The sequence below is a fragment of the Perna viridis genome, chromosome 15 (genome assembly GCF_037379345.1).
Source record: "Perna viridis isolate PV_CMFRI_1.1 ecotype Kerala chromosome 15, ASM3737934v1, whole genome shotgun sequence".
NCBI lineage: Eukaryota > Metazoa > Mollusca > Bivalvia > Mytilida > Mytilidae > Perna > Perna viridis.
Window position 1 is genome coordinate 1,492,927 of NC_142459.1, and position 19,533 is coordinate 1,512,459.

Genomic DNA, 19,533 nt, shown 5'->3' on the forward strand with positions numbered 1-19,533 from the left:
ATGTTTGTAATTGTCTAATTATTTAAATTGTGTAATAGTTGTTTGGTGTAGACTTTAAAAAGTGGTTTCTGTTTTAATTTCTTTAGTAATGGTTAGTGTGAAAGTGTTAAAACATTGAATATTGGTGTCTTTTTTTCAATTTGATATAAAGAATGACCAAGCATGGTGTGGTGCTAGATATTTTTATTAATTTCTAGGTTGTTTTGTTTAGTTTAATTTTTTTCTTTGTTTTGTATTATGTGTATCAGGGGTTCAAATTTTTTTTAAAGAAGGAAAGATCCTGGTTTTTTGTTCATCCGCTACAAGGCCAAAAAAAGTATATATTTGTTTCCTGTACTATTGCCAAAAAATCCAGGTTGGTAGGTTGGTATTTTTGTTTTTGTTTTTGTTTTAAGTAAATTCCAATGAGTTCCGATCAACAAAGCTGACATGGATCAGAATAAAAGAAACTCGGAACCGGAAATGAAAAATTTCCTAAAGTTTGTTTATGAAATGTTTTATTTTCGTTGACATAAATTTCAGGTCAGCGGGTTTCTGTGCAGGCTGTGAAATAAAATTTCAATGGTCTTGTATAAAAATTGAGTACTGGACCTCGTACCAGCACAAATTTGAACCCCTGATTATTTGGTGTGTATGAGTATAGTAGAACCTTTTTTATCCAAGCGACCTTGACCTTAGTTCAGATTAGGCAGGTTTTTCTATGAATAGATTTGAAAAGGACAGAAGTACTGTTGAGTATACAGTTTTTTACATGAACTTGGTTGGGATTCTGATTAAAAATGTCAGAATAAACGGAGTTTTGCACAAAAAATGTTTGAATATAGAAGGTTTTGGATTGGAAGGTCTGCAGATTTAAAAGGTTCTACTGTATGTATGAGTTATGGAAAGTTGTGGATTAAATTCTGTGTAAATATGTGCAGTAAAATATGGTTCATATGTAATTCAACCAATTCTGTAAATTCCAATGAAAAAGGCTGCTTCCTGGAAATCTACTGTAACATCATTTTTCCACTTTCATATATACTTTGGTCTAATGAAAAACCACTGAAATTATTTACAGTACAAATGAATTGCAGAGGAATTCTACCAGAGTCCAACTGGATTTCACTAGAATTTCTCTGGATTTCGCTGGAATTTCTCTGGATTTCACTGGAATTTACCATTTTCAGTGGTAACAAATATTGTGAAGTGCTTGTGAAATTCATTTAGAAAAGATAATCATGTGACAAACCACTGGAATAATTAACTGTGCAATTAATTACAGAGGATTCTACTAGAAAATCAACTTTTCTGGACTTTGTCAGAATTTCACTGGATTTTACTGGAATTCAACTTGAATTCCATGGTCATTTTCAGTTGGTAATTCACATGAGTAACAGATAATTTTCATGTGAAATGCATTGTACAATGATATTCATGTGACATAAATTTTGTGTGAAAAGTTCACTTGAAGTAGGTAAACGCACTTCATATGAAAAGCTTACATGAAATACTTTTGAAGGATCTACTCACAGATAAATTTTCCGTCAGAGGAAAGCTTTTGTATCAGTTCAGGCAAAATTCACATAAAATTCATGTGAGAATTGTAAGAAATCAGTTTGCCTGTGTATGGAGTTTTTTTTTAACCCTCACTCAATGAGTGCCTGTTTATTACCCAAATCAGCAAATAGGTGGTTTATTTGAATCAAAAGCCATTAATTTGACACATTACAAATGTGCCACATATGATAATCATAGGGTTCTTATATGTTCATTTTGGCTTGAAAACAAATGACAATTATATGTTTGTGAAAAACATATGATTATCATATGATAATCATCCAATTATCATACATGTATGTAAAGAGAATCATATGATTATCATATGGTGATCGATTTATATGATTATCATGTAATGGTCGATTTATATGATTATCATATGGTGCTCGATTTATATGATTATCATATGTAAAGTGAATCATATTATTCTCATGTATGGCACATTTGCCTGTGATATATTAGAGGGTGGGGGAAATTGATTCTCTGTGTGTCTTCCTTTGTACTAAATAACATCTTTATTTATAATGAATAATAATATAAGATGTTAACTAGAAGTATGAAAAAACAAACAAAGTTTCATTTAAGTATTACTCTGTCTAAGGATCAGGCAAAATGTGTGTATGGTGTGCACATGAAGAGAAAAAATATCGATCAGGGCCTTTTTAAGACATTGATAGGCCGTATTTAGTTCAAGTATGCTGTGAAAAATGTATTCCTACCCTTTTTCCAATACAAACATTCAAAAATATATCTACATGTATATCACACAAACTTCAGGATGAATTTAAACAGTCGTCTTCTAGATGTATTGGACATATTCGAGACAAAAAAAAAAATGGAAAAAAATGGAAAAAAAATAATGTTGCCTGATTCTTACACAGAATGGTACTTAAAAGGTTAGTGACAGAAAACAAATTAAATGCTATAATGAAAAATAATAAATTGAGAAAAGACCCTTTGAAAATAAAAATCAACACAATTTATGTTTGACACTATTTTTTATTATTTTGAGCAGTAGTCAACTAGTATTTTCAAATCAATGTTACATTTGCTGAGGTAATGTCATATATTTGAATATTCTACATGGTTTTTGTAAATCCAGACTGCAAATTATGCTGCAGACTGTGAATCTCTCCTTAAAAAAGCATAAAATTCAGGATTTTTCAAATCTTTTTCATAAAATGTGGCCTTATGTAGGTAGTATAAACAGGTCTGCATTTGTAAAGTTGCAAATGAAAAAAAAGTTTTATTCACTCAGTGGTTGTTTCTTAGAAGTAAATATATGCAAAATTGTAGGGATTTTTAGCAAATTTCATCAGAATTTTAGCAAAATTTAGTAAATATTAGAAATATTAGGGATTTTTTGCAACTTTTTGCAAAATTCAGCAAATTTAAGCAAAATTAAAGCAAAATTTAGTAAAATTGTATAGATTTTTAGCAAATTTTAGCAGTTGCAGTACAGATTATAGTGTTTGTAAATGAAGGGTTATAAAAAAGTATATATCGGTGAAAGATTGTATATGGGTCCTTGTCAACCAATTTCTGTTATGAAATTTGTAAAAAAAAAATAGAAAATGGCCAATTTGGAAACAGAATTTTGATCAGGTGACTTGCGTTTCCATGGAAGAGCGTCTTTAAGGTCAAAGGGTAAAAAGTGAAACTATACCGACTGCGTAAAAAAAAAATAATATGGGACAGATAAACAATGTGGTTTATCTTTGTGTGTTTTTGATTGCAAGTTTTACACTATGGTAATGGTATGTACTATTAGAGGTGCCACTTGTGGAGGAGGACATACTTATTCCTCTGAAGCACCTGATGTTATGCATATTTTTTTGTGGGAGTTCATACTGTTAGTGCTATATTTTTTTTGGGAGGCCTCTTGTTTTCCTTATCTTCAGTTTTTGCATGTAATTTATTTTGTTCTGTTTGTTTTATTGTGTTTGTGGATTGTCATTTTTCATGTTTTCAAGTTCCGGCCATGTTTTTCAATTTTTATGTATTTGAATTGCCCCTGCTGATGCTTCAGTATTTTTTGCCTATATTTGTGAGTCTCTCCAAAGTGACACAAAGTTCTGAATCTAAGATTATGTTGATAAAATACTGTGAAATATTTCAATTAACATTAAGTGCATAAACATGTCTGGTTTCTGGGACCAATTAGTGTTGCCATAGAAATAGTATAGGGAAACACAATTAACTTACTAAGTGAAAGGGACGCAAAAACCGAGACAATAGTGACAAAATTTTTAAGTACCATTCTGTTCAAGAATCATGCAGTTGGTAGCTCATCATTTTTCTTAATTTGTTTTTTTTGCCTCAAGTATATTCAATACATCTTGACATCAAAAAGCTATTTAAGTTTATCTTGAAGCACCTGTGACTAAGATATTTTTTACTCTTTACATTAGGAAAAGGGCCTCAAACTTTTCCCGCCATCTGCCACACCTTAAATACATTTTGCCTGATTCTTAGACAAAGAAGTACTTTAAAGCTATACACTGTGTGACTTAGTATGAAATAGCTGCAGTACCTTTATCAGATGTTATAAGTGTGTATCTCCTTGATAGCCCTGTTACATATTTTATTGGAGATGCAGATATGTTTATCATCACAGGGTAATAACTAATATTGTACAATTTTAAATTACAATCTACAATGACATTTTCAAAGAGTTTACCAAAAGGACAAATACCAGCACTGTGTCGTCTGTGTGACACAAATAATCAAATTCGTTGGAAATGTGAAATGTGTGAAATTATGATAAAAAGTGCTTCAGAACACAAAGTAATACACATTAAAGATGTTGGAAAGCCCTCTGATGAGCCAAACTTCTCTGTGTTGCGATGTAATCTCCATTCAGAGGAATGTTGCATGTTTTGTGAAATGTGTGAAGTTTTAGTCTGTTTAGTCTGCATACGTAATCTTTATGCAACCCAAGACTTAGTCGATATTGAAGATGGATATGAAAGCAAAAAAACAGGAAGGAAACAACAAGACATGGAGACTGGAGAAAACAATTTGAAAACAGATGCAGAAATGAAGGCAATCAATACCAATAATGGATTTACAATGCTAAAAGAGGATCTAGTTAAATATCGGGACAAATTAAAGGAAGAAATAGACAAGCTCTTTAATGAGCTGGAAGACCAGTTTAAGGAGGTAGACCTAGGATAAGGGGACATAATTCTTGAAATCATTGATCTGTTTGTATCGTATTCAATTTTATCAAAGAGTTTCAAGCTTTCATTTGAAAAGGAATGAATTCAATCCAAGTTACTTTGATGCTTACATGAGACTGAATACAAACATTCCAATGATTTGTAAGAGTTGTGTCCCCTACATTAGGTCTACCTGCTAAGACTGGTTTAAGTTTTTTATCATGTCACTTCATTCATTTCGTTTATTTTGCATAACAATTTTGCCTATAAAAATAAACCTTCAATTTTAGTGTTCCAGTCCATCAATAGACCTGAATATTGACAAAAGATTTTAGATGGTACCAATGTTTATGTACAATTAGGAGCTAGCTAGCAGTTTTGCTCATATTTGATAGGATAAAATCTTTTGCAGGTCTTAAAGAACATCTATTTTTATATGTACAATTGAAAACTTGTGTTTCTTTATTATTACAAAAATTTGGAATACTTCAATAGTTTATTTCCAACTAAAAACCAATATAATCAACCAATCATATTTCATCTTTCATGATTTTGAAATCATTATTCAAAGGGAAAACCCCACGGATTCCAACAAAGTCATATGAACATTGCTACATGAAGTGATTGAATGAAACAATTGTTGAATCTTATTTTTCTTTCCGCTTTCATCTACCCCAAACTTGACTTTTTATGAGTAACCTGGCAGTTGTTTCTATAAGAGAGCTTACCCTGCCATTGTTCTTTATGCGAAAACTACCATTTCCACAAAAATAAGTCTCCATAAATATGTTCCTAGATCAAAATCGTGAAATTAAGTATCCGCGAAAATAAGTACAATTACGGTAATCAAAATATGATCACTGTCGCCAAGAATGCATTTAGACATAAGTTGTGAGTGGAACAAGTTCCTCACACTCATTAAATCTAGGTGTTTATTCTGCTCAATTAATTATCCAATTATGATTTGATACTTGAATGTTGGATCAATTTCACTATAAAAACAAGTAATTGTATGTAAATGATTCAATTAAGTGCTAATTACAGAAAATGGTGAATATTTTTTGTACTGCTCCAATGCATGAAAATAAATTACATCAATATCCCTTGAATTGTTTGTCAATATTTTTGATTAAATTATGCATGTAAAAATTATAAAACTTTGTTTTCCTGTTTTCCATATTTGAAAATATTGAAGATTTATCTGTTTAATTATCTGTAACAATATGATACAAATTGATGCAACTGGTTTGTAATATACTGACTGAGTATAAGAATCAATATCTAAAGAATTAAAACTAGTTTGTGATATTGGTTGGATAGAAACCATTTGCAATGTCTTTATCCAGGGGATCTCCTACAGGACAAATACCAGCTCTGTGTCGTCTTTGTAACAATAATTCTCAGATCAGATGGAAGTGTGTCAAATTTGCCATGACACCCAACATATCAGGATAAAAAATGCTGTAGAACACAAAGTTATTGATATCAAAGGAATAAGAAAGCCGTCTGATGAGCTGGAATTTTCTGTTTTGCAATGTTATCACCATTCAGAACAATGCTTCATGTTTTGTAATACCTGTGACATTTTAATCTGTCTAGACTGCATATGCCATTGTCACAGAAAACATGAGTTTATACATATCAAAGAAGCATACGAAAATAAAAAATGGGAACTCCTGAGAAAACAACATGAAATGAAATCTGGAAAAAACAATTTGAAAACTAAAAAGGATTTCATACAAATGAAACCAATTACTATCAATATAGGATTTACAAAGCTAAAAAAGGATATATGTAAATATCAGGAAGAATTAAAGGAAGAAATAGATAGGCACTCAAATAAGCTTCAAGATGAGCTTGAACAACACAGGTATATGGTAAAAAAATACATGAACAAGGATTACGAAAAGATGGAAAGGTTTCAAGGAAGTCAAGAGAGAATGAAGAAGAAGGTTGAAAAACTCAAAAGATCCAAAAATGTTCTTTCAAAAAGCTAAAAAACTTTCTAAGTCAATGACACCACCAGAATTAAGGCCTTTACCAATTGAATTGCCATTATTTATACCAGGGGAGATAACTCAAGAACACTTTGGAAAACTCCTTAGTGTTGGAAGTTCAGCTCCTAGATATTCAGTGAAATTCCTAGGGAGTACGAAACATATCTGTCAACAGTTGGTGGCATAAGTGTTCAAGATAATAAAACTGTATGGCTTCATGCCAGTTTTGGTAATGTATTACGGAAATTGAAAGTAGAACAAGGTAAACTTTAGGTGATATTTGCCTTTGAGATGAAAGTCTTTGACATGTCCTTAGCAAATGAAAATGAAATCTTACTATGTACAGACAGCAAAATCTTAAAAATCAACAAAGACAGCAAAGTAGAGGGCACTAAATATATTACTCTGCCCTTCCATTCCATTTCCATTCATATAACAATAGACAACAAAGTGATTGTGGGAGGTAAAAACAACCACCAAGGTAGGGCAGCTGTTACAGTAATGGATTAGATGGGAGGCAAGTTGGCTGTGTATGAATGTGACAAAAACCACCAGCGTCTGTTTAGGTATCCTTGGAGTCTGACCACAGCAAGTGAAGGTCATCTGTTTGTAGCTGATTACCTTTTGATGGATAGTAAAGGTCGAGTTGTGGTCCTCCAGGAGAATGGTGGTTTCATTACATGATACCATGGTCATGCTGTAGTCAATAAAACGATGGAATTCAGACCTGTGAGAATAATAGCTACCCCTAATGACAGCCTTATTGTGACTGACTATCATTAACAGTGTAGGTATACTTATGACATACTACTACACCAGTGATGTAGGGATTGAACGGCCGTATTCATTTGCTTTGAGTCAGAATGGACGTATCTTTATAGGATGTTCAAAACCCACCAGCAGTAAAGCAAATAATTCCATGCTGTTTGAAGTCAGTTATGAAGGATTTTAGTCATTCTTTCTATAATGTGAAAGATGGTGATATCAGTTTTGTTAACAATATATTCTAATTATCTTTGCTTCAGTTATCCTGCTTTATTTCAGGAATACTGAGTGATTGTTTATGTGATAGGTAGTTGATTTAAAAAAACCTTTGAATTACTTTGGGTTCATTACTTGTCTGTAACTGAACAATCTAGTGTTTGATTCTCCATGGTGGATGTGTATTTTTACGAAGGAAATCATACTCTCTATTAGTTTTATAACTAAGCTATGTGAGAATTAAGTAATTACTGATAACTATCTGAAGGAATTGAATCACTGGATTTATAATGTAGCTTCATGAATTGTGAGTGGTGAATAACTGAACAATTGTTAGAAACAATTGACATGAATGACTGAACAATAATGAGAAACACTTAATTGAACCCTGCCATTAATTGTATGTCTTTTTCTTCTCTGAAGATGGTTGTGTGTGTGTGTGTGTGTGTGTGTGAGCTTTATGGTTGATTGAGTTTTGATTTTCATTGTCAAAAAAACCTGCTGGTGAAACAAATTACAGATATTCAAACAATGATTTCATTGTGTCTAACTCCTAAGGCAGGTTTTACTGTTCCAACACAGATTTCATGGTTTTTCAAATACTGGGAGCCTGAATAAATTGCTTTGATATGATTGACAATATGGTTTATCTATAAAGCAATATGAGCATTCAGTGTTACAATGATCAAGCTAATAGCAATTGCTTGTTTACAATGGCAAATTTTCTTAATAATTCCTGGAAAACAAATGTAAACAAAGCAAATTTGGTTTCATTTTTAGCTTTTTTATCTGTTTTATGCCATCATTTAGTCTGAAGAGTTCTCAAATTTCACATAAATGTTTTATGGTTGTCATCATGAAGTTGTGGATTGTTACCATGTATTCATCTGCACCATTAAAACTGATTTGTTCTAAGTGTCATAGTTTTTCTTTACCCTTTCGTCTACCCTGGACTAAACTTTTTATGAGCAACTCGGTGGGTGTTTCTAGAAAAGCAGAAGATGCTTACCCTACCGGTGCATCTGGTCCATTCTCCCAGTTTTAAGTGGAGTTTGAGTTGCGCATTTACTTTTGTTGCTTTGTATATATGATTTTAGTTATTTCACGTTCTTTGTTGTGTATGTCTGTTTTCCATGTCTGTTCTTTGTCCCTGGATTACATTCTTTTGATTACCGCTATAACCTTGGTTCTTTATTACTCCTGTACACAGACAGTACACACCCAGATGGTTTCAAAATGATAACTTTAGAAGACATTGAAGGATCTTAACAAACCTTCTATGATTATTGGGTATCATAAAATACAAATCAAGTTCGAATTCCATTTTGATCCGATAGTTTACACTAAAGTTATATTCACCCCCTCCCCCCAATTTTTTGCAATGGGATGAGGCATAATTTACTGTCCCAGTAGATTACCTATTTTCAGGTCTAAAATTTGATTTGAGGGCCAGGATAAGTTTTGGTTTGTATTTATCTAGTTCTTTAAATATCAGTCAACTTGAATATGGTTATTACAATAGAATTCAATATTTAAGTATTGTCTATAAATGGGAATGGGGTGAGTTTCCTAATATTTTTGTTATGGAAGTTATCATACTTAATTGCATGTAAAAACTATATCCCAAAAAATATTTGAGATATCAGGTGATAAATGCAACAATATATAATTTGAATATTGGGGAACTATAAAAAAAAATATATGGACAAGAAATCTTTAAAATGCATACTCTCTTATACCCCTATTATGAAACAGTTCTATCACCTTTCATTAAAAGATTTTATCAGGTTTACATATATTGCAAGGCATTCTACAGGCAATTTTATACTGTCTTTTTCATATAATATCCCTTCTCATGCATTCTATTAAAAATTTCATATCTTCTTTTGCATATAAATTATCTCATCATGCATTCTATAGGCAATTTCATACTGTCCTTTGTATATTATTTCCCTCTCATCATGCATTCTATAGGCAATTTCATACTGTCCTTTGTATATTATTTCCCTCATCATGCATTCTAAAAGCAATTTCATACTGTCTTTTGCATATTATTTCCCTCATCATGCATTCTAAAGGCAATTTCATACTGTCTTTTGCATATTATTTCCCTCATCATGCATTCTAAAGGCAATTTCATACTGTCTTTTGCATATTATTTCCCTCATCATGCATTCTACAGGCAATTTCATTCTGTCTTTTGCATATTATTTCCCTCATCATGCATTCTAAAGGCAATTTCATACTGTCTTTTGCATATAATATCCCTTCTCATGCATTCTAAAGGCAATTTCATACTGTCTTTTGCATATAATATCCCTTCTCATGCATTATAGGATGATTTTGGTCTCCTTCAAACGTTCCAATGATTTGTAAGAGTTGTGTCCCTTACCCTAAGTCTATCTCTTTAAATGATTCATCAAAACACTGATATCAGCAACAATTTACCAAAAGGACAAATACCAGCTCTGTGCCATCTTTGTGACACAGAAAGTGCAATCTGATGGAAGTGTCTCATATGTCATATATTGATGTGTCAAACTTGCCGAGACAGTAGACACCTGAAGATAAAAAATGCTGCTGAACACAAGGTGATAGACATTAAAGATGTTGGAAAGCCCTCTGATGAGCCTCATTTTTCTCTGTTGCAATGTAATCTCCATTCAGAGCAATGTTGCATGTTTTGTGAAATGTGTGAAGTTTTAGTTTGTTTAGACTGCATGCGCGAATTTCATGGAGACCATGAGTTAGTTGATATCAAAGAAGGATATGAAATAAAAAGACAGGAACTCCTAAGAAAACTGCAAGAAGTAAGAACGGGAGAAAATGATTTAAAAATGAAGGTGGTTTTCATAGAAACGAAGATGGTCACTACAGATGATGGATTTACAAAGCTTCAGGAGGAATTAGCAGATAATCATGAAAAACTGAAGAAAGAAATATGTAAACGCATAGACAAACACTTTGGTGATCTTCAAGTTCAGGTTGATCAAGATAGGTCCTTGGCAAAGGAATCATTCAACAACGATTTGGAAGAGATGGAAAAGTTCCGAGAAAAAAGAGATAACATGAAGAAAGAGCTAGAAGAAATGGTGTACTCAAATGATGCCACAAAGTTCTTTGAAAATGTAGAGAACCTCTCCAAGTCAATAACACCACTGGAACCAAAGTTTGAAGCCATTGAACTGCCATCATTCATTCCAGGAGAGATAAATCAAGACAACGATGGAAAACTCTGGGATGGTAGAGGTTCAAATCCTGTGTATTCAGTGAAAGTCAAATACCAAACAGGTCTAGCTGCTGTTGGTGGAATCAATAAAAGAATATGGCTCTGTTATGGAAAGAGTGAACAGAAAGTAAAAGTAAAAGAAGGTAACCTTAAAGTACTATTGACCTTTGACCAGAAAGTCTATAACATGGCTTTCACATCTGAAAATGAACTCTTGCTATGTACAGGTTCTACTATACTAAAAATCAACAAAGACAGTAAAGTAGAAGACACTGCATTCAACACTGTTCCCTTCTTTCTTGGGTCCATTTATATCACTACCAACAACAAAGTGATGGTGGGAGGTAGACACAACAGCCAGGAAAGAGCTGCTGTAATAGTAATGGATCAGATGGGGGTCACTCTGGTTGTGTATGAACATGACAAGAATAATCAGCCTTTGTTTAGGAATCCAAACAGTTTGACTACAACAAGTGATGGTCATCTGTTTGTTGTTAATTTTCTTAGTAAAGGTGGTAAATGTCAAGTTATTGCCCTCCAAGAGAATGGTGATGTCATAACATGATACCATAGCCATACTGTTGTCAACAAAACCAAGGATTTTAGGCCTGTTGGAATACTAGCTACCCCAAATGACAGTGTTATTGTGACTGACCGAGACACTCACACTCTCCATATCCTGAACAGTGTTGGTATACTTCTGACATACTACTGTATCACAGAGATATAGGGATAGAATGGTCATACTCCTTGGGTCTGGGTCAGAATGAACATTTATTTATAGGATGTACAAGACCAGCTGGTAGTAAATTGAAGGAAGCAAAAGTATATGAAGTCAGTTGTGAAGGATTTTAGATTTAGATTTTAATAACAAGAATGAATATTTGTTTCCTTGGAAAGCTGTCATAAGACTTTTTTTTTAACTTTTGCCTGATTCTTAGGTGAACCTGTACTTTAAATGGGTACCTGTTTATCGTAGGTTTTATGTTAGTGATATTGAATAATATGTGTTTATGAAACTTCAGCAGGGGGTATATAGTGATCATCTTGTCTCTTCGTCCTTCCATTTGTTCATCTCTTCGTTCTATCAATCGTCTTTTCGTCCTATCATCCATCCCCAGGTTTAATCTATAACTCCTCCAAAACAGCTGAATGGAATTTGATGAAACTTTCACAGATGTCTTTGTGTACTTCCTTTCTTGGTGTTTTTCCATCTGAATGCTTTAAATTACTTATAGGGTATCGTAAATGGTATCTGAAGAGGTAAGCGGGGGGTATCATCAAGTGAGCTTTGCTATCTAGTTTTATATCTTACTATATCTTTGTAAACTGCTTAATCTGTATATTATAATAAACAGTAAGTGGACTTGTTTCCATTACTTTACTTGTTAAAAAAGTAATTTTCAAAATTTCACTGAATTCCCAGGACAAATGACATCTTATAATTGCATACCATTGCGAAGCTTGGAAAATAAGGCTTCCAAAATCATTATGCTAATGGTAGGATGGTTGTAGCCATATTTTGAGGGGGATAAAAGTGTTCAGCATGATGAGATCTATCTGTGGTCAAATTTTCATTTTGATATGTTAAGCCATGTTGGAGTTATTGCCCTTTTTCAATGTTTTTTTTGTTATATTGAATGTTCTTTCTTTCAAAAATCTCCTCTGACACCACTTGGCCAGTTGGAACCAGACTTGGTATGTACGTTCCTTGGGAGTATCATGCTTAGAACTGTTGTGGGTTTTTTTGATCCATTAGAAATTATGGCTGCTGTTACTAAAAATAGAACAAAGGGGTCAGACAATAGTTTTTCACAAGTATCTCCTGAATGGACCCTTATTATAAGGTCTTCAAAAATCGTCAGGGATCAAAGTTGTCAGGTGACTCCTGTAAGAGTTCTTGCCCTTAAAATATGAAAAATGACAGGTGTTTTTTTTTTTTACAGTTTTCAGCCAAATGATTAGTGATTCATGCTTTTCATCATTCCAAATTTTAATGATTGGAATTCCTTCAGTGGGCCTCATAGAAACTGTTTTAGACAATAAGAGTGCAAATGAAAGTTACAGGAGATATTAACACTTAAAATTTGGTTGTGTTCTTAAGGGAAAATTTCCTGTCAGAACTTTTATACTATAACCAGTCGAAAAATATTTCACAAATACTTGTAAACCTGAGGAAATGAACTCAGAGTCATTTCTAGGATGTAACAAATGTGTTTGAACAGTTTCTTCAATAATCTTGATATATGGAGAATAACACTCTTCTTGGTTTTTCATACTTAAATAACCAACCAAGATTAGTTATTACAAAAACACAAGACCCTGAGAACTTGTGCTAAATGAACATTGCCATGATTTTGGTTGTTGCCATGGTGCCCCTAGCTGTTAATGTGAATGACTTGAAATATTATGTGGTTCCAAGAAGGACAACTCTAATTGATTTGTAATTATCTCTCCTTGTTTTTTCAATATGGCTGATCATGCTGCAGGCACGAGACCGCAATTAATTTTCAAGTGCATTTCAATATACACATTTGAGCAGATTAAAAAAATTCCACCGGCGCAAACTGAATGAAACTTCTCTGGCCTAAAGATATGTACAAACAGGATTTTATATATAAATTGTAGAAAATTTTACCATCATTTTCTGAAATTAATACATATAATTCGGAGATGGGGGTAAACATGACAAATGAACTGAGTTAAAAGTCCTAAATTTTAACCTTCTTCCACTGAACCAAATCACAACTTTTAGTCAGAATTGATTGATGAAAAAAAATCCCATGTAATTTTAACCTATTTTCTGCCAATTAGAGGCAAAACTTCAGCAAATAAGTTTCCAGTAAAAATATGAAAAAATATGGAAGGTACCTACTACCAAAGTTGGAACTATATTCGTATACAACGAAAACCAAGGGGAATTAATTGTGTTCTCGTACCTATTAGATCAATAAATGTACTCAATTTGAATAAAAACTGCATTCATGTCAAGATGAACCTTTTTTGACTTCAAGTACAAAGTTTCATCATGATTAGTTGAAAAATATATAAGTTATAGCAAATTTAGTATCAGTGGTACATTGCATGACTTGCATGTCCAATGGTCGAAGGAAATAAGGCCCCTCTAAAACATACATTTTTTTTTAAAATGCAATATTTTTGTGATTTTTTACATTGGTTGCATCATATTATGTGTATTTGATGCAATGAAGTTCAGTTTACTCAAGTTCCAGCTGCTTTAAGGCCATAAATTGGGTTTTTATACATGCAGCCATGGTCAATGCACTTTTAGACCATGTATAGGGGTACACATATGAAAACTCATTTTATGATGCTGACAACGACTTAAATTGATCAACTTCAAACATAAAGTGGTCTACACATATCAAATGTACATTGAAAACAGTAAGAAGTGGTTTCAAAGCTAAAACTGTCACTCCAGATCAATTTGAACCAGACCTCTACAGAGCTTGTTCAAGTGTGATTGTGTCCGATATTAAAAGTTAGCCTTTATTTTGGTTTTGAATGATGAAAGATCTGAAACAAATGTAAAATAATGTAAGGTTCTAAGCTTATCAGGTACATAAGCAGACAGTCAGCTGTATTTTTCCAGTTTTTCTACAAAAAATTTCATTTTTGAAACCTTAAAGTGTATGCGGAACTCTAAAATTAGGTGTTTTTGAGACATCACAAGGTATATACATGTAGTGACTTACATTAGATGCATGAATATCAATGGAATGAATATATTAGGTTTTTTTCACATTATTTATATTATTTACTAGCAAATACAAAAGATTCAGACCAATAAAACACATATCTGTGATTTTATAGATCCTAAGACAAGGCTGTGAAAACCCCTGATTTTGCCATATTTCATTGACTGGGTTCATAAAAATTACACTAAATTGTCAGATTTCTGCTTTTACCTTGTTCATAAAGTATGTTTTTTGTTAATTTGATGTTCCTAGTGTATAGTTAGAGGAGAAAAACTCAAAGCTGTACAATATTTTCCCCACTGGTCTATATTTCATACCTAGCACCTTAGCAAAAGTGCAATTTCGATGGAAAATCCCATAGAAACCATATTTTTTATTTTAATTTCAGAAAATAGAGAATAAAGGGCCAAAATCTTATTATCTCATGTATATTTACTGAATTCTTGAAAATAAACACCAAATTACCCCCAGCAAATACTAGCAAATACAATATCTGATACCCAGGCAACCCCCTTATTAGGCACGAGACCGCAATTAATTTTCAAGTGCATTTCAATATACACATTTGAGCAGATTAAAAAAATTCCACCGGCGCAAACTGAATGAAACTTCTCTGGCCTAAAGATATGTACAAACAGGATTTTATATATAAATTGTAGAAAATTTTACCATCATTTTCTGAAATTAATACATATAATTCGGAGATGGGGGTAAACATGACAAATGAACTGAGTTAAAAGTCCTAAATTTTAACCTTCTTCCACTGAACCAAATCACAACTTTTAGTCAGAATTGATTGATGAAAAAAAATCCCATGTAATTTTAACCTATTTTCTACCAATTAGAGGCAAAACTTCAGCAAATAAGTTTCCAGTAAAAATATGAAAAAATGTGGAAGGTACCTACTACCTAAGTTGGAACTATATTCGTATACAACGAAAACCAAGGGGAATTAATTGTGTTCTCGTACCTATTAGATCAATAAATATACTCAATTTGAATAAAAACTGCACTCATGTCAAGATGAACCTTTTTTGACTTCAAGTACAAAGTTTCATCATGATTAGTTGAAAAATATATAAGTTATAGCAAATTTAGTATCAGTGGTACATTGCATGACTTGCATGTCCAATGGTCGAAGGAAATAAGGACCCTCTAAAACGTACATTTTTTTTTTAAATGCAATATTTTTGTGATTTTTTACATTGGTTGCATCATATTATGTGTACAACGAAAACCAAGGGGAATTAATTGTGTTCTCGTACCTGCAGTGTGAAAATGGATACAAGAGCTGGATCTAAAAATAGATCCGTGTGAAATTTCTCTAATCTAACGCATTGTTGCTAAAATACACCCATATAGCTTTAAAATTTTGAAATAAAAACAACCATGTCGTGTGGCATTTTTCCCCGTAAATTAAGGTTCAAAAAGGGGGATATTTTTTTCAAACATCAATTGTTCAGTAGCCACCCTAAGCCTTAAGTGCTCCATAAAATACACATATATGGGCTGCTAGCTTTCAAATTCGATACTTTTGGTTCCTTACTGTTCACACTATTTTTTCATGAAAATATCTTTTTTATAATCCACCAATTGTGAAAGTTTCTGTATTTTCCACTGGGCTGCATGTTGGGGTAAAGATCTGGCTGAATACCGAGGAGACATATTATTGCGCTATTGTGACCTATAGAACACATCATTAGGTTTAAAAACAAACTGTTGCTAGAACAAACGATACCAATCTGTATTTTCTACTGGGCTGCATGTTGGGGTAAAGGTCTGGCTGAATACCGAGGAGACATAATTGTGCTATTGTAACCAAATACTAGGACAATGGTGCCCCTAGCATGGAAAATCTGCAACTTCAGGGTTTTTATACAACCATGGAAAAATTTGCCTAGTGTAATGGTGTCATGCTTTTGTTGTTGTTGTCACTGTTGTTGGCATGTATTCCTACATTGTCTGTAGGAATCAGGCAGTGGGTGAAACATTTTATTAAAGAAGCCACCATTTTGATACAGTCGACCTCGATGTGTCGAACTCGGATAACTCGAACTGATTACAAAGTCTCAGCAAAACTCCCCTTACTCTAATACAATTTTACCTCGGATGACTCGAACTCAGATGAATCAAAACCTCAAATAACTCAAGTGAATCAATCAGTCTCCTCGATAGGACTTCGAGGTTAATTTACCCTGATGTCTTGAAGGAAACTAATTAGTTGGAAAACATATTGTTTTATTACATATTTGAAGTGTGTTTTAACAATGATTAGCATGGCTTTTGTTGATACTTTTTATGTCTTGGTTTGTGTATATGATTAATTGAAAATTGTGTGTGTAGTGAAAAGAAACAAATTTTATCATTTACACATCGGAATTCACACTAACAGTGATATTTTGATATTTTGATATAATCTTAAAAAATTGTAATGGTATCTGACTATATAATGAAATATCAAACAGACGATAGTAAGTGTATTTCAACAACTACATTCGTTTTGCAAATGAATTTGAAATTTTATCGTAATAATGTAGACCACATGGTTTGACAATATTCCTGATTATGAGTCAAAGAAAGTAGCATGTTATGATATGATGATATAGAAAAAATATAAACGAAATTTCACTAGAACACTCGTACTTGGTGCCATTCAGTATTTCAAACATGATATACAACATACAATAAAATATCTTCCTATATGAAACACAAGACATTATGAAGTACCATACAAAGTGAGGTACATGTACATGTAGAAACACAACAAAAGATGTAAATGCAGAAACAATCATTGACAAAACTACTAGTATTACCGGTTTATCCTCGACCTTGGATAACTCAAACATTTTTGCATGGTCCCTTCGACTTCGACTTAACAAGTTTTGTTTGTATTTTCATTTGACTACTTTCACCTTCAGAATCAAGGAAAACAGACAAGATTTTCCATATCATGCTGGACCATTTCAATATGAACTATGGACTATGAAATATGAACATTTCAAGGGGAGATAACTCTGTCAAAAACCTCATTTTTCTAACATTTTATTGAAAAATTTCTGAGCAAAGCCTGTGATGCAGAGATCAATTAGAGGTCTTTTCAACTTAGAGAAAGTATCCTTGAGTGATATTTTATTGTTAGATCGGTGGGGTTTTGACATATATGTTTCTCATTTTTCCTTTTTTGCCTGATTCTTACAAACACTTACACTTAATTATATGCAATAGTAGCTTATGTAGAAGATAAATTGCCCACAGGACCGTGATATTGCCTGCCCACAGGACGGTGATATTGCCTGCCCACAGGACCGTGATATTGCCTGCCCACAGGACCGTGATATTGCCTGCCCACAGGACCGTGATATTGCCTGAAATGTTGATAATAACCTGAAAGAGTAATCAAGGGAACCAAGATTCTAGCAGAAATCAAAAGAATGTTATCCAGGGACGAAGACCAGACTTGGAAAACAGACAAACACAACAAAGAACATGAAACAACTTAAATAATACATAAAAAGTAACAAATATACCTTAAATGAGCAACTCAGACTCCACTAAAAACTGGAAGCATGGACCAGGTGCACCGGTAGGGTAAGCATCCAGAACACTTAGCATGAGAACACCTGCAACTTAATCTCTTTCCACACCTTTTTCAAAAGAGTTTTCTCTGCGGCTACTTGTCACAGCTACTTGTCACAACTACTTGTCACAGCTACTTAATATTTTGACAGAAGCTTTATATAAGTATTTAACTAGATTTTTCAAACGAAAAAATTGGCTTCTAATTTGATGATGTCCAGCATTATAGACCACTGCCTAAACTTGTCAATCAGCTTTGACAGATCCTTTCCTGAAACTTAGGAAGGTCTATATTGATTTTCATGATTTTTTGCCATAATTGTATTGGAGTTCTGACCCTTTTTATAGGAAAAAAAAGAATTGGTACATTATCTGTTTAACATGGAATCATGTAGGAAAATCTGTTAGGGGGTAGGGGAGTTGGGACATGCCCCCCTTTTGGTAGAAAAGATTGGTTGACAATGTAGTAAAAGTGAAAATCACTTGAGGCCTCCCTCCCCCTTTTTAAAATTTTTAGACTTATTGTTGCTTCCATGTTTTATTCTATAAAGAAATTAAGTAGCTGTCTTTGTAAGAATCATGCAAAATCTTAAAAACGTGATACACCCCAAAAAAGGCTACATATTTTTATTTTTGTAATTAAGTTGATTTATGGGTCTATAATTATGAAATGTGTAATTATTCATTTAAATCTGCCTGCTCTTAGGAGATAATCAACATTGAAAATCCAATAGATTCTATTGTATTTGAGCGTTATTTACAGAGTTATCTCCCTTAATTTTGAAATTTACAGTGCATTTTATATAATTTTGAATATATGAAAAACCGAAAGTTACTTTCTGTTTCCTATGGCAATTCAAACAAAAATAAAAATATGTAGGCTTTTTATCCATGAATCACATTTCACATGATTCTTAGCTGGAGTGCTACTTAATAAGACTTCAAATGACAAAAAGGGGTAGGGAAAATATCATATGCTATTTTGCAACCTCATACCGATAAAATTATATTCATAGTGGGAGATTTTTCAAGTGTTTAGCTCCTAATCCACTAAATAGTAATATCATTTAGTTCTTTCATTTGATATTTGCTTGAGGATTATCATTGACAGTTGTCTGTCCTTGGAAGTTTTGTCTGTGTCAATTGAAAAGTGAAAGAAAGAAATAAGGACTGCAAAAACAATTGTTTGAATGTCTGGAATGAAAACTTTAAAAGAAAAGAAAAAATGGACTGAAGCTTGTTATGATAAAATTATGATGTGACTAATTGCATAAAAAATGCCTAAAAGATATTACAAAATTTAACTAAAAATAGAATCCATGATAATATAT

General features: G+C 32.8%; 1 protein-coding gene and 1 pseudogene across 1 annotated transcript in view; both read left to right on the forward strand.

The window, feature by feature from the left end:
• The window catches only part of LOC148596482 (uncharacterized), a 141,474-nt gene that overhangs the window by 30,370 nt on the left and 91,571 nt on the right, over positions 1–19,533 (forward strand). The gene's annotated exons all lie outside the window — the stretch shown is intronic.
• LOC148596483 (uncharacterized) lies at positions 4–11,472 on the forward strand (annotated as a pseudogene).